Source organism: Pseudophryne corroboree, chromosome 2 (assembly GCF_028390025.1).
Source record: "Pseudophryne corroboree isolate aPseCor3 chromosome 2, aPseCor3.hap2, whole genome shotgun sequence".
NCBI lineage: Eukaryota > Metazoa > Chordata > Amphibia > Anura > Myobatrachidae > Pseudophryne > Pseudophryne corroboree.
In genome coordinates, this window is record NC_086445.1 from 193,799,578 (window position 1) to 193,816,870 (window position 17,293).

The window sequence follows — 17,293 nt, forward strand, 5'->3', positions numbered from 1 at the left end:
AGATTTGACGGTCAGATGCGTCGAAATCTGAAGAAAACTGTCCAAATCGGACTAGTGGATGGGGGCCTTAAGATTTTGAAGCACTGGGGAAGGGATTTTTGAAGATTCCAATCTTACCAAGTATAGCTGAGTGCACTGACACAATCGCACATTAGACATCATCAAGATGCCTTGTACAGACTGTGTATATAGATTGTGAATACAAAAAAGGAATAATCCCTTATATTTCAATATATATTTTCTATGCACTGTAAAAACTGGTCTGCGACATAGGTTAATGAACTGAGAGCGGAAATGTCCTAGCTGCAGGTACATCTGAATATAAATGCTGTATAGATGTGCATTGTATTCCTGTTGTACAGTGCCCCAAACTCTGCCACAAACAATGAATAATACAAACCTTATTTTTCATCTTACAACCAGACTTCCAGGAGTGATCGCTCAATGGTGGTCATTCCGAGTTGTTTGCTCATTGACGATTTTCGCTATGCTGCGATTTGTGCTAAATGCGCATGCGCAAGGCACGCAGGGCGCATGCGCTTAGTTATTTAACTAAAAACTTAGCAGTTTTGCTGCTGTTCGAGCGGTGCTTTTCAATCGCACTGCTGATCGGTGAGTGATTGACAGGAAAGGGGTGTTTCTGGGTGGTAACTGAGCATTTTCCGGGAGTGTGCTAAAAAACGCAGGCGTGTCAGGGAAAAACGCAGGAGTATCTGGAGAAACGGGGGAGTGGCTGGCCGAACGCAGGGCGTGTTTGTGACGTCAAACCAGGAACTAAACGGACCGAGCTGGTCGCAATCTAGGAGTAGGTCTGGAGCTACTCAGAAACTACAAGAAAATATTTAGTATCAATTCTGCTAATCTTTCGTTCGCTATTCTGCTAAGCTAAGATACACTCCCAGAGGGCAGCGGTCTAGCATTTGCAATGCTGCTAAAAGCAGCTAGCGAGCGAACAACTCGGAATGACCACCAATGTCAGGGCAGTCTACTAGGCAGGGGGTCATATGAGTAAAGGGACAGGGGGCAAGTTGCCATGTCCATTATTTGAGTTCTGCAGAATTATTCCACGTCAACCTGTGCAGAATATAAAGATAATTTGCTTCCTTCAGGTGAAGGGAGAAGTCCTTCAAGGTTTTAGCAGCATATTTTTCTGCCATTTGACGCTTCTAGTGATCTGTAGTTGGCACTGCCACCTGACATGCCAGTACTGAATTCATCAAACCCAGTATTATGTCACGGCAACATAAGTAAAATGCCGCTATTCAGGATCACAGTGCTGGCACCTCGCACCAACGTCATCATACAGAATGGGCATCTAAATGCTGGGATCCCGCCAACGGTATTGTGACCGCCAGTCTCCTGATCGCCGGTCACACATACCCAGCCACATCATAGGTGTTGATGAAACTGAAGTCCCTTATATTTATTTCTACCACTGCTGGTGGGATTATATCTCAAGCCTCCTGCATTGTGTCCCCATCACATCACCCCTCACTTATTCCTATAACAGCGGGGGCTTCACCAATGTACCCACACTTCCATTTTTCACCTTTTTCCAAGTATATATTAATAAAAGGGTTATTTCTGCTGCTCAGGTTACCCTGAAAGGTTTTCCTAGCAATGAATGAGTAATGAAGCATACCGCTGCATCATAATATATTTATAACTCTCTATTAACCACTTAAAAGCATCTGCTGCCAAACACCTTTTTCTCTCACTTTTTAGAGCGTGGCCGTAAACCACAGGGGACAGGCACAAGGGGCGGAACAAGTGCAGAAATACAGGAAGGTGCAGACAGGTAAAAGAGACAAAACCGCACAGTAACTACACATGCGATGAAACCAAGGATCTATCTACTACACTACTGCTGCTATCACCGACCTACATGTCCTCTGCAAGTCACTCTTGCTGCTGTCACTACTATGTACTACTTTTAATTACAGCCTTTCTATAGGTATACACGAAGGTGTGTGTGTGTGTGTGTGTGTGTGTGTGTGTGTGTGTATATATATACATACTATATAAATATATATATATATATATATATTCTGCACAGTACCCCTTGCACTACATTACCGTTAAGTACATTAATGAGAAGCCCCACTCAGTTTGCTTGGCTATAAATGAAGCACCGTTCATAGGCCCTCATTCCGAGTTGATCCCTCGCAAGGCGAATTTAGCAGAGTTGCTCAGGCTAAGCCTACGCCTACTGGGAGTGTATCTTAGCTTCTTAAAATTGCGACCGATGTATTCGCAATATTGCGATTACACATCTCGTAGCAGTTTCAGAGTAGCTTCAGACTTACTCGGCATCTGCGATCAGTTCAGTGCTTGTCGTTCCTGGTTTGACGTCATAAACACACCCAGCGTTCGCCCAGACACTCCCCCGTTTCTCCGGCCACTCCTGCGTTTTTTCCGGAAACGGTAGCGTTTTTATCCACACGCCCCGAAAACGCCGTGTTTCCGCCCAGTAACACCCATTTCCTGTAAATCACACTACGATCGCCGGAGCGAAGAAAAAGCTGTGAGTAAAAATACTATCTTCATTGTAAAATTACTTGGCGCAGTCGCAGTGCGATTATTGCGCATGCGTACTAAGCGGAATTTCACTGCGATGCGATGAAAATTACCGAGCGAACGACTCGGAATGAGGGCCATAGATACCAATATACAGCGCCACCTAGCCATTACATGATTGTGAAATACAAAAGGTATACTTAGTATAGTAACAAGTAGTAACCACTGAACTCCAGAAAGAATAGCTGTAATTAATATAGTTTGCAAATACCCCTTTATATAGAGCGTGTTCTGTAAGGACCTCCACATTGCGCGGTGTAGCACATATAATTCTCCATATCAAACAGAGCATGTGATAGTTGTTAGACCTGAGGATATCTGAACACATACAGTATACATACTAAATACAAAGTGGACTCTCAGGCAAGTATACACATAGCAGATTCCCGGTGGGAATTGGAAAGTGAAAGCTGAATACAGTTGTCTGTAAGCGCAGAAAGAGAAAGGAGATTAGGCAGCAGCAGGATTGTTCCCTCTGATTATGAGGAAGGATTCAGATAGACAGATAACATGGAAGGGAGAGGGGGCAGAGAGACAGAAAAAGCAGCAGAAGGTGAAAAGAGAAAGAGAGGCGTAGGGAACAGATGGAAGGGAGAGGAGAAGAGATACAGTAACAGGAGACAAGTGCCATGGTGTCTCAGGACTGCAAGAGGAGGGATGGCAGTTTAGGGGTGCAATAAATCCTTACCCTTCATATATGTATGTCTGCATCCCACAGCAGCCTGGCCCTGTGCAAGAAGAGAGCAGCCTGTTCTGTCACAGGAGAGCATCCCAAGTGCAGCAGATCCCATCACCCCTTCACTGCCAGAGAGGGTGCTGCACTGTGTGCCCCTACCAGGCTCACGCATGTATCACACAGCACAACGGAGCCTCGCTGCCAGCATACCATGCTGAATAGCTTCCTTAACCCCTTCCCTGCTTTTGTGAATTAATACCGAGAACACATGTACATGTCACGCTCTAGCTCTGAACCAGTGCTCACATTGATTAACCCCTTCATTATCAGGAGTCAACTGTGTTGCAAACTTTGACTCAGCCACAGTAAAACAGGCAATTCCCATGCACTGCAGATACATTTCATCACCCATGAGCCGGAGAGGTGGTCAGCACTCCTGTGCCAGCAATGCACGTCTCTCCCCTGCCACCAAACAGCACACGAGTGGACCCCAGGGCACACTGCAATGTCATAGTGCAAGCCCCCCTCCTCTCTACAGGCAGGCGGCTGTACCCAACAGTCCCAGCAACATTCCTCATTCATACATGCACATAGTAGCAGTCTACCTCACCTGCAAACAAGCAGGCATGTCAGTACCCCGCAGTCCCCCTTAATGCACATTCATTACATTATATAGTGTGCATGTACCCAGGGCCGGTTCTACACCTTGCAGCGCCCAGTGCGAAAGTTTCCACTGCCACCCCCCCCCCCCCCGCGGCAAAACAGGGGCGTGGCTTCATAGGGGAGGGTCGAGAGTAGTTGTGCCCCCCTGTAGAGATGAGCGGGTTCGGTTTCTCTGAATCCGAACCCGCCAGAACTTCATGTTTTTTTTCACGGGTCCGAGCGACTCGGATCTTCCCGCCTTGCTCGGTTAACCCGAGCGCGCCCGAACGTCATCATGACGCTGTCGGATTCTCGCGAGGCTCGGATTCTATCGCGAGACTCGGATTCTATATAAGGAGCCGCGCGTCGCCGCCATTTTCACACGTGCATTGAGATTGATAGGGAGAGGACGTGGCTGGCGTCCTCTCCGTTTAGAATAGATTAGAGAGACACTTGATTTACTAATTTTGGGGAGCATTAGGAGTACTCAGTACAGTGCAGAGTTTTGCTGATAGTGACCAGTGACCACCAGTTTTATTTATAATCCGTTCTCTGCCTGAAAAAAGCGATACACAGCACACAGTGACTCAGTCACATACCATATCTGTGTGCACTGCTCAGGCTCAGGCCAGTGTGCTGCATCATCTATTATCTATATATAAATAATATTATATATATCTGTCTGACTGCTCAGCTCACACAGCTTATAATTGTGGGGGAGACTGGGGAGCACTACTGCAGTGCCAGTTATAGGTTATAGCAGGAGCCAGGAGTACATAATATATTATATAGTGAGTGACCACCAGACACACAGTGCAGTTTATTTAATATATCCGTTCTCTGCCTGAAAAAAGCGATACACACAGTGACTCAGTCAGTCACATACCATATCTGTGTGCACTGCTCAGGCTCAGGCCAGTGTGCTGCATCATCTATATATATTATATATCTGTCTGACTGCTCAGCTCACACAGCTTATAATTGTGGGGGAGACTGGGGAGCACTACTGCAGTGCCAGTTATAGGTTATAGCAGGAGCCAGGAGTACATAATATTATATTAAAATTAAACAGTGCACACTTTTGCTGCAGGAGTGCCACTGCCAGTGTGACTAGTGACCAGTGACCTGACCACCAGTATATATAATATTAGTAGTATACTATCTCTTTATCAACCAGTCTATATTAGCAGCAGACACAGTACAGTGCGGTAGTTCACGGCTGTGGCTACCTCTGTGTCGGCACTCGGCAGCCCGTCCATAATTGTATATACCACCTAACCGTGGTTTTTTTTTCTTTCTTTATACATACATACTAGTTACGAGTATACTATCTCTTTATCAACCAGTCTATATATTAGCAGCAGACACAGTACAGTGCGGTAGTTCACGGCTGTGGCTACCTCTGTGTCGGCACTCGGCAGCCCGTCCATAATTGTATATACCACCTAACCGTGGTTTTTTTTTCTTTCTTTATACATACATACTAGTTACGAGTATACTATCTCTTTATCAACCAGTCTATATATTAGCAGCAGACACAGTACAGTGCGGTAGTTCACGGCTGTGGCTACCTCTGTGTCGGCACTCGGCAGCCCGTCCATAATTGTATATACCACCTAACCGTGGTTTTTTTTTCTTTCTTTATACATACATACTAGTTACGAGTATACTATCTCTTTATCAACCAGTCTATATATTAGCAGCAGACACAGTACAGTGCGGTAGTTCACGGCTGTGGCTACCTCTGTGTCGGCACTCGGCAGCCCGTCCATAATTGTATATACCACCTAACCGTGGTTTTTTTTTCTTTCTTTATACATACATACTAGTTACGAGTATACTATCTCTTTATCAACCAGTCTATATATTAGCAGCAGACACAGTACAGTGCGGTAGTTCACGGCTGTGGCTACCTCTGTGTCGGCACTCGGCAGCCCGTCCATAATTGTATATACCACCTAACCGTGGTTTTTTTTTCTTTCTTTATACATACATACTAGTTACGAGTATACTATCTCTTTATCAACCAGTCTATATTAGCAGCAGACACAGTACAGTGCGGTAGTTCACGGCTGTGGCTACCTCTGTGTCGGCACTCGGCAGCCCGTCCATAATTGTATATACCACCTAACCGTGGTTTTTTTTTCTTTCTTTATACATACATACTAGTTACGAGTATACTATCTCTTTATCAACCAGTCTATATATTAGCAGCAGACACAGTACAGTGCGGTAGTTCACGGCTGTGGCTACCTCTGTGTCGGCACTCGGCAGCCCGTCCATAATTGTATATACCACCTAACCGTGGTTTTTTTTTCTTTCTTTATACATACATACTAGTTACGAGTATACTATCTCTTTATCAACCAGTCTATATATTAGCAGCAGACACAGTACAGTGCGGTAGTTCACGGCTGTGGCTACCTCTGTGTCGGCACTCGGCAGCCCGTCCATAATTATATATACCACCTAACCGTGGTTTTTTTTTTCTTTCTTTATACATACATACTAGTTACGAGTATACTATCTCTTTATCAACCAGTCTATATATTAGCAGCAGACACAGTACAGTGCGGTAGTTCACGGCTGTGGCTACCTCTGTGTCGGCACTCGGCAGCCCGTCCATAATTGTATATACCACCTAACCGTGGTTTTTTTTTCTTTCTTTATACATACATACTAGTTACGAGTATACTATCTCTTTATCAACCAGTCTATATTAGCAGCAGACACAGTACAGTGCGGTAGTTCACGGCTGTGGCTACCTCTGTGTCGGCACTCGGCAGCCCGTCCATAATTGTATATACCACCTAACCGTGGTTTTTTTTTCTTTCTTTATACATACATACTAGTTACGAGTATACTATCTCTTTATCAACCAGTCTATATATTAGCAGCAGACACAGTACAGTGCGGTAGTTCACGGCTGTGGCTACCTCTGTGTCGGCACTCGGCAGCCCGTCCATAATTGTATATACCACCTAACCGTGGTTTTTTTTTCTTTCTTTATACATACATACTAGTTACGAGTATACTATCTCTTTATCAACCAGTCTATATATTAGCAGCAGACACAGTACAGTGCGGTAGTTCACGGCTGTGGCTACCTCTGTGTCGGCACTCGGCAGCCCGTCCATAATTGTATACTAGTATCCAATCCATCCATCTCCATTGTTTACCTGAGGTGCCTTTTAGTTGTGCCTATTAAAATATGGAGAACAAAAATGTTGAGGTTCCAAAATTAGGGAAAGATCAAGATCCACTTCCACCTCGTGCTGAAGCTGCTGCCACTAGTCATGGCCGAGACGATGAAATGCCAGCAACGTCGTCTGCCAAGGCCGATGCCCAATGTCATAGTACAGAGCATGTCAAATCCAAAACACCAAATATCAGTAAAAAAAGGACTCCAAAACCTAAAATAAAATTGTCGGAGGAGAAGCGTAAACTTGCCAATATGCCATTTACCACACGGAGTGGCAAGGAACGGCTGAGGCCCTGGCCTATGTTCATGGCTAGTGGTTCAGCTTCACATGAGGATGGAAGCACTCAGCCTCTCGCTAGAAAAATGAAAAGACTCAAGCTGGCAAAAGCAGCACAGCAAAGAACTGTGCATTCTTCGAAATCCCAAATCCACAAGGAGAGTCCAATTGTGTCGGTTGCGATGCCTGACCTTCCCAACACTGGACGTGAAGAGCATGCGCCTTCCACCATTTGCACGCCCCCTGCAAGTGCTGGAAGGAGCACCCGCAGTCCAGTTCCTGATAGTCAGATTGAAGATGTCAGTGTTGAAGTACACCAGGATGAGGAGGATATGGGTGTTGCTGGCGCTGGGGAGGAAATTGACCAGGAGGATTCTGATGGTGAGGTGGTTTGTTTAAGTCAGGCACCCGGGGAGACACCTGTTGTCCGTGGAGGAATATGGCCGTTGACATGCCAGGTGAAAATACCAAAAAAATCAGCTCTTCGGTGTGGAGGTATTTCACCAGAAATGCGGACAACAGGTGTCAAGCCGTGTGTTCCCTTTGTCAAGCTGTAATAAGTAGGGGTAAGGACGTTAACCACCTCGGAACATCCTCCCTTATACGTCACCTGCAGCGCATTCATAATAAGTCAGTGACAAGTTCAAAAACTTTGGGTGACAGCGGAAGCAGTCCACTGACCAGTAAATCCCTTCCTCTTGTAACCAAGCTCACGCAAACCACCCCACCAACTCCCTCAGTGTCAATTTCCTCCTTCCCCAGGAATGCCAATAGTCCTGCAGGCCATGTCACTGGCAATTCTGACGAGTCCTCTCCTGCCTGGGATTCCTCCGATGCATCCTTGCGTGTAACGCCTACTGCTGCTGGCGCTGCTGTTGTTGCCGCTGGGAGTCGATGGTCATCCCAGAGGGGAAGTCGTAAGCCCACTTGTACTACTTCCAGTAAGCAATTGACTGTTCAACAGTCCTTTGCGAGGAAGATGAAATATCACAGCAGTCATCCTACTGCAAAGCGGATAACTGAGTCCTTGACAACTATGTTGGTGTTAGACGTGCGTCCGGTATCCGCCGTTAGTTCACAGGGAACTAGACAATTTATTGAGGCAGTGTGCCCCCGTTACCAAATACCATCTAGGTTCCACTTCTCTAGGCAGGCGATACCGAGAATGTACACGGACGTCAGAAAAAGACTCACCAGTGTCCTAAAAAATGCAGTTGTACCCAATGTCCACTTAACCACGGACATGTGGACAAGTGGAGCAGGGCAGGGTCAGGACTATATGACTGTGACAGCCCACTGGGTAGATGTATGGACTCCCGCCGCAAGAACAGCAGCGGCGGCACCAGTAGCAGCATCTCGCAAACGCCAACTCTTTCCTAGGCAGGCTACGCTTTGTATCACCGCTTTCCAGAATACGCACACAGCTGAAAACCTCTTACGGCAACTGAGGAAGATCATCGCGGAATGGCTTACCCCAATTGGACTCTCCTGTGGATTTGTGGCATCGGACAACGCCAGCAATATTGTGTGTGCATTAAATATGGGCAAATTCCAGCACGTCCCATGTTTTGCACATACCTTGAATTTGGTGGTGCAGAATTTTTTAAAAAACGACAGGGGCGTGCAAGAGATGCTGTCGGTGGCCAGAAAAATTGCGGGACACTTTCGGCGTACAGGCACCACGTACAGAAGACTGGAGCACCACCAAAAACTACTGAACCTGCCCTGCCATCATCTGAAGCAAGAAGTGGTAACGAGGTGGAATTCAACCCTCTATATGCTTCAGAGGTTGGAGGAGCAGCAAAAGGCCATTCAAGCCTATACAATTGAGCACGATATAGTAGGTGGAATGCACCTGTCTCAAGTGCAGTGGAGAATGATTTCAACGTTGTGCAAGGTTCTGATGCCCTTTGAACTTGCCACACGTGAAGTCAGTTCAGACACTGCCAGCCTGAGTCAGGTCATTCCCCTCATCAGGCTTTTGCAGAAGAAGCTGGAGGCATTGAAGAAGGAGCTAAAAGGGAGCGATTCCGCTAGGCATGTGGGACTTGTGGATGCAGCCCTTAATTCGCTTAACAAGGATTCACGGGTGGTCAATCTGTTGAAATCAGAGCACTACATTTTGGCCACCGTGCTCGATCCTAGATTTAAAGCCTACCTTGGATCTCTCTTTCCGGCAGACACAGGTCTGCTGGGGTTGAAAGACCTGCTGGTGACAAAATTGTCAAGTCAAGCGGAACGCGACCTGTCAACCTCTCCTCCTTCACATTCTCCCGCAACTGGGGGTGCGAGGAAAAGGCTCAGAATTCCGAGCCCACCCGCTGGCGGTGATGCAGGGCAGTCTGGAGCGACTGCTGATGCTGACATCTGGTCCGGACTGAAGGACCTGACAACGATTACGGACATGTCGTCTACTGTCACTGCATATGATTCTCTCAACATTGATAGAATGGTGGAGGATTATATGAGTGACCGCATCCAAGTAGGCACGTCACACAGTCCGTACTTATACTGGCAGGAAAAAGAGGCAATTTGGAGGCCCTTGCACAAACTGGCTTTATTCTACCTAAGTTGCCCTCCCACAAGTGTGTACTCCGAAAGAGTGTTTAGTGCCGCCGCTCACCTTGTCAGCAATCGGCGTACGAGGTTACATCCAGAAAATGTGGAGAAGATGATGTTCATTAAAATGAATTATAATCAATTCCTCCGCGGAGACATTGACCAGCAGCAATTGCCTCCACAAAGTACACAGGGAGCTGAGATGGTGGATTCCAGTGGGGACGAATTGATAATCTGTGAGGAGGGGGATGTACACGGTGATATATCGGAGGGTGAAGATGAGGTGGACATCTTGCCTCTGTAGAGCCAGTTTGTGCAAGGAGAGATTAATTGCTTCTTTTTGGGGGGGGGGTCCAAACCAACCCGTCATATCAGTCACAGTCGTGTGGCAGACCCTGTCACTGAAATGATGGGTTGGTTAAAGTGTGCATGTCCTGTTTTGTTTATACAACATAAGGGTGGGTGGGAGGGCCCAAGGACAATTCCATCTTGCACCTCTTTTTTCTTTTCTTTTTCTTTGCATCATGTGCTGATTGGGGAGGGTTTTTTGGAAGGGACATCCTGCGTGACACTGCAGTGCCACTCCTAGATGGGCCCGGTGTTTGTGTCGGCCACTAGGGTCGCTAATCTTACTCACACAGTCAGCTACCTCATTGCGCCTCTTTTTTTCTTTGCGTCATGTGCTGTTTGGGGAGGGTTTTTTGGAAGGGACATCCTGCGTGACACTGCAGTGCCACTCCTAGATGGGCCCGGTGTTTGTGTCGGCCACTAGGGTCGCTAATCTTACTCACACAGCTACCTCATTGCGCCTCTTTTTTTCTTTGCGTCATGTGCTGTTTGGGGAGGGTTTTTTGGAAGGGACATCCTGCGTGACACTGCAGTGCCACTCCTAGATGGGCCCGGTGTTTGTGTCGGCCACTAGGGTCGCTAATCTTACTCACACAGTCAGCTACCTCATTGCGCCTCTTTTTTTCTTTGCGTCATGTGCTGTTTGGGGAGGGTTTTTTGGAAGGGCCATCCTGCGTGACACTGCAGTGCCACTCCTAGATGGGCCCGGTGTTTGTGTCGGCCACTAGGGTCGCTAATCTTACTCACACAGCTACCTCATTGCGCCTCTTTTTTTCTTTGCGTCATGTGCTGTTTGGGGAGGGTTTTTTGGAAGGGACATCCTGCGTGACACTGCAGTGCCACTCCTAGATGGGCCCGGTGTTTGTGTCGGCCACTAGGGTCGCTTATCTTACTCACACAGCGACCTCGGTGCAAATTTTAGGACTAAAAATAATATTGTGAGGTGTGAGGTATTCAGAATAGACTGAAAATGAGTGTAAATTATGGTTTTTGAGGTTAATAATACTTTGGGATCAAAATGACCCCCAAATTCTATGATTTAAGCTGTTTTTTAGTGTTTTTTGAAAAAAACACCCGAATCCAAAACACACCCGAATCCGACAAAAAAAATTCGGTGAGGTTTTGCCAAAACGCGTTCGAACCCAAAACACGGCCGCGGAACCGAACCCAAAACCAAAACACAAAACCCGAAAAATTTCAGGCCCCCTGTAGATATGCCCCAAGTAACTGTGCCCCCAGTTCATTTGCCCCCAGTAGCTGTTCCCCTGTAGCAGTGCCCCCTGTAGTTGTTCCCCTAGTAGTAGTGCTCCTTGTAGCAGTGCCCCTGTAGTAGTAGTGCCCCCAGTAGCTGTGCCCCCCTATAGATTTGCCCCCAGTAGTTGTGCCCCCAGCTGCTGTGCCCCCAGGTAACTTGCCCCCAGTAGCTGTTTCCCCTGTAGCAGTGCCCCCTGTAGTTGTTCCCCTAGTAGTTGTGCCCCTGTAGTAGTGCCCCCAGTAGCTGTGCCCCCAGTTGATTTGCCCCCAGTAGTTGTGCCCCCAGTAGCTGTTTCCCCTGTAGCAGTGCCTCTGTAGTTGTTCCCCTAGTAGTTGTGCCCGCTGTAGCTGTGCCCCTTGTAGCAGTGCCCCTGTAGTAGTGCCCCCAGGAGCTGTGCCCCCAGTTGATTTGCCCCCAATTGATTTGCCCCAGTATGTGCCCCTTGTAGCAGTGCCCCCAGTATGTGCCCCCAGTAGTTGTGCCCCTTGTAGATGTGCCCCCAGTATGTGCCCCCTGTAGCCGCTTTGAAACCTAAAAGAAAAATCACAATACTTATCAACCTCGCTCCTGCTTCCGGACCGATGCTTCTGCTGCTTCTGCTGTCTCCGGGCGCCGGCTCCTCTCTATGAGAGAGACGTCATGACGTCTTTCCCATAGCAGCGCCGCACTGACACTAGAGGTCAATATTGACATCTAGCCAGAGTCAGCGACGCCGGCTGCAGCCGGCGCACACAGCGCTCGCTGCAGCCAGGGGCCGGGAGCCAGGGAGCGGGTAGTGAGGATAATAGTAGCGGCTCTTGCCACGGCGGCGCCCTCAGGGTAGCGGCGCCCTGGGCAAAAAGCCTGCTTGCCCATGGCAAGAGCCGCTACTGCATGTACCACAGTCCAGGAGACAGCTATCAGACCACAGACCTCACCAGCAGGGTTGGACTGGCCCACAGGGGTACAGGGGAAACTTCCGGTAGGCCCCACTGCATGAGAACCCACCCCTCCTCTAGGGATCAGGCTCCAGACTGCATTAATTATACATTATATATATATATATATATATATATTACCTTGTACTGCACAGGACTATGGTGTATTTTCTGCAGCATACTTGCCTACCCTCCCTCATTCTGCAGAAGACTCCCTGAAAATAGGAATTTAATTACCTGCCGGTAAATACTTTTATTTATTTATTAGCAGTTTCTTATATAGCGCAGCATATTCCGTTGCGCTTTACAACTTTTCTCGTAGTTCGTAGAGGACGCTGGGATCCATTTAGTACCATGGGGTATAGACGGGTCCTTTGGGAGCCACTGGCACTTTAAGAGTTTAATATTGTGGGCTGGCTCCTCCCTCTATGCCCCTCCTACCAGACTCAGGGGCAGATGTATTAACCTGGAGAAGGCATAAGGAAGTGATAAACCAGTGATATGTGCAAGGTGATAAAGGCACCAGCCAATCAGCTCCAATATGTAAATTAACAGTTAGGATGTGATTGGCTGCTGCCTTTCTCACCTTGCACATATCACTGGTTTATCACTTCCTTATGCCTTCTCCAGGTTAATACATCTGCCCCTCAGTCTAGAAACTGTGCCCCGAGGAGACGGACATACTTCGAGAGAAGGAAATACACAGATAGTGGTGAGATTCACACCAGCTCACACATACAACAAAAGGAAAGCCATGCTAACCAACTCGGAACAATTCAGCAACGGCTGAACCAACAATACTGAACCAAGTAACAATGCAGGAATACGAAGCACTGGGCGGGCACCCAGCATCCTCTACGGACTACGAGAAAAGGATTTACCGGTAGGTAATTAAAATTCTATTTTCTCTTACGTCCCAGAGGATGCTGGGGTCCATTTAGTACTATGGGGATGTGCCAAAGCTCCCAGTACGGGAGGGAGAGTGCTGAGGTTCCTGCAGAACTGATTGACCAAACCTGAGGTCCTCAGAGGCCAAAGTATCGAACTTGTAAAACTTAGCAAACGTGTTCGACCCTGACCAAGTAGCAGCTCGGTAAAGCTGTAAGGCCGAAACACCCTGGGCAGCCACGCAAGAAAAACCCACTTTACGAGTAGAGTGGGCCGTAACAGATTTTGGACACGGCAAGCCTGCCGTAGAATAAGCATGCAGGATAGTTAACCTGATCCAGCGAGAAATTGTCTGCTTAGAAGCAGGACACCCAACCTTGTTGGGATCATAAAGGACAAACAGAGCGTCCGACTTCCTTTGACGATAAATTCTCTTCACATATATTTTCAAAGCCCTCACAACATCCAAGGACTTTGAGGTAATTGAGGAGACAGTAGCCACTGGCACCACAATAGGTTGGTTGATATGAAAGGCTGACACAACCTTTGGAAGAAATTGCTGACGCGTTCTGAGCTCAGCTCTATCCTCATGGAAAATCAAGTAGGGGCTCTTGCATGACAGTGCCCCCAATTCCGACACACGTCTAGCAGACACCAATGCCAACAGTGTGACCGCCTTCCAAGTAAGAAACTTGATGTCCACGTCCTGTAAAGGCTTGAACCAATCCAATTGCAGGAACTGCAGCAACACATTAAGATCCCAAGGTGCTGTAGGAGGCACAAAGGGTGGTTGAATGTGCAGAACCCCTTTCAAGAATGTCTGAACCTCAGGAAGAGTAGCCAATTGTTTCTGTAAGAAAATGGACAAGGCCGAAATCGGGACCTTTATGGAGCCCAAGCACAGGCCCACATCCACACCTGCTCGCAGAAAGAGGAGAAACCGTCCCAGTTGAAACTCCACCATAGGAAACTTCTTGGATTCACACCAAGACACATACTTTTTTCAAATCCGATGGTAATGTTTAGACGTTACTCCCTTCCTAGCCTGTATCAGGGTAGGAATGACCTTTTTCGGAATACCCCTCCGAGCAAAGAGCTGGTGTTTTTATTATTATTATTATTATCCTTTATCTATATGGCGCCACAAGGGTTCCGCAGCGCCAAATTACAGAGTACATAAATAATCAAACAGGAAAACAGCAACTTACAGTTGATGACAGTATAGGACAAGTACAGGGTAAATAAACATAGTTACATCAGCAGATGACACTTGAATAAGTATCAGGTGGCAGAAGACTGCTGGATGTGGTACAGTTGAAGATTATTAAAGTAAGACAAAGGATAAGCACATGATGGAAGAGGGCCCTGCTCGTGAACGCTTACAATCTATAGGGGAGGGGTAGACAGACAGGGTTGACACAGATGGGGTACATAGAGAACGTGGAACAGAGGGTCAGGATGAGATTTGGCTGGGTTTGGTGAAGAAGTGGGTCTTGAGAGCCCGTTTGAAGTTTTGTAGAGAGGTGGAGAGTCTGAGGGGGAGAGGTAGGGAATTCCAGAGAACTGCAGCAGGACATGAAAAATCTTGGAGGTAGGAGTGGAAGGAAGTAATCCGTAGGCAGGAAAGTCGTCGTGCATTAGCAGAGCGAAGAGGACGGGTGGGAGTGTAAAGGGAGATAAGATCAGAGATGTAGATGGGAGAGGAGTGGGTGAGGGCTTTGTAAGCGAGTGTGAGAAGCTTAAAATGGATACTGAAAGGGAAGGGGAGCCAGTGAAGGTCTAGTAAGAGAGGAGAGGCAGACGTAGTGCGTTTGGTGAGGAAAATGAGCCGGGCAGCCGCATTGAGGATAGATTGGAGTTGAGAGAGGTGTTTGTCAGGAATGCCAGTCAGGAGGAGATTACAGTAGTCCAGTCTGGAGATGACCAGTGAGTGGATAAGAGTCTTAGTAGCATCCTGGGTCAGAAAGGGTCTGATCCTGGAAATATTTTTTAGATGAAAACGGCAGGTTTGTGAGAGGTGTTGAATGTGTGGTTTGAAGGAGAGGGAGGAGTCAAGGATTACTCCAAGACAGCGCACTTGGGGGCTAGAGGAGATAGCAGTGCCATCAATAGATAGTGAGATTGTAGGAGGTGAGGTTATGCGGAAGGGACCATTCAACCTCCATGCCGTCAAACGTGGCCACGGTAAGTCTTGATGGGCGAACTGCCCCTGTTGTAGAAGGTCCTCACGAAGAGGAAGAGGCCTCGGATCCTCCACCAGTAATTCCAGAAGATCCGTGTACCAAGCTCTTCTTGGCCAGTCCAGAGCAATGAGGATCGCCTGAACGCTTGTTCTTTTTATGAGTTTGAGAATCCTTGGGATGAGTGGAAGTGGAGGGAACACATACACTGACTGGTACGTCCATGGAGTTACCAGTGCGTCCACCGCCACTGCATGTGGGTCTCTCGACCTGGAACAGTACTTTCGAAGCTTCTTGTTGAGGCGAGAGGCCTTCATGTCTATCTGAGGTACACCCCATCGGCTTGTCACCTCTGTGAACACCTCTGGGTGGAGGCCCCATTCTTCTGGATGAAGATGGTGTATGCTGAGGACGTCCGCTTCCCAGTTGTCTACTCCCGGAATGAAGATGGCTGACAGCGCCACCGCGTGCTTTTCTGCCCAGAGGATGATTCTTGTTACCTCTGACATTGCCGCTCTGCTCTTCGTTCTGCCCTGTCGGTTTATGTAGGACACTGCCGTTACATTGTCCGACTGAACCTGAATTGCCTGATTTTGCAGAAGATGTGCCGCTTGTAGGAGGCCGTTTTATATGGCCCTTAGTTCCAGCATGTTTATTGGAAGGATGGATTCCAGACTTGACCACTTTCCTTGAAAGTTTTCTCATAGAAACATAGAAACATAGAATTTGACGGCAGATAAGAACCACTTGGCCCATCTAGTCTGCCCCTTTTTTATTTTATCCTTTAGGCAATCTCAACCCTTTTTTAACCTTGATTCTTTGTAAGGATATTCATATGCCTGTCCCAAGCATGTTTAAATTGCCCTACAGTCTTAGCCTCTACCACCTCTGATGGGAGGCTATTCCACTTATCCACTACCCTTTCTGTGAAGTAATTTTTCCTTAAATTTCCCCTGAACCTCCCCCCCTCCAGTCTCAATGTATGCCCTCGAGTTCTAATACTTCTTTTCCTTTGAAGAATGTTTCCCTCCTGAACTTTGTTAAGACCCTTTATATATTTGAAAGTTTCTATCATGTCTCCCCTTTCCCTTCTCTCCTCCAAACTATACATGTTAAGATCTTTTAGCCTTTCCGGGTAAGTTTTGTGATGTAGGCCATGCACCATTTTAGTTGCCCTTCTTTGTACACTCTCTAATGTATTTATATCCTTCTGGAGATAGGGTCTCCAGAACTGGACACAGTATTCCAGATGGGGCCTTACCAATGACCTATACAGTGGCATTATCACTTCTTTTTTCCTGCTACTGATTCCTCTCCCAATGCAACCAAGCATCTGACTTGCCTTTCTCATTGCTTTGTTGCATTGCTTTCCTGCCTTCAAGTCACTTGAAATAGTGACTCCTAAATCTCTTTCCTCCTCAGTAGTTTCCATTATAGTACCCTTGATACTATACTTAGCCTTTGGGTTTTTGAGACCCAAGTGCATGATTTTGCATTTTTTAGCATTAAACTGTAGTTGCCACGTTCTTGACCATTTCTCAAGCCTACCTAGGTCATTAATCATTTGTTTGACCCCTCCCGGTGTGTCTACCCTGTTGCATATCTTTGTATCATCTGCAAAAAGGCATATCTTCCCTTCAATACCATCTGCAATGTCACCAACAAAGATATTAAAGAGAACTGGACCTAGTACAGATCCCTGGGGTACTCCACTGGTAACATTTCCCTCCATAGATTGCACTCCATTAACTACAACTGTCTGTTTCCTATCC

At 47.1% G+C, this 17,293-nt stretch overlaps 1 protein-coding gene across 2 annotated transcripts in view; it reads right to left on the reverse strand.

Moving 5' to 3' along the window:
• Positions 1-17,293, reverse strand: part of ZNF385A (zinc finger protein 385A) — a 334,020-nt gene that overhangs the window by 142,194 nt on the left and 174,533 nt on the right. Inside the window, exon 1 of one of the 2 annotated variants that reach the window (XM_063952188.1) lies at positions 3,266-3,401. The exons of the other annotated variant lie outside the window; for it this stretch is intronic. The gene's annotated coding sequence lies outside the window, so the exon portion shown is untranslated. Of the gene's footprint in view, positions 1-3,265; positions 3,402-17,293 lie in introns of those variants that run through there. 2 annotated transcript variants of the gene reach the window in all.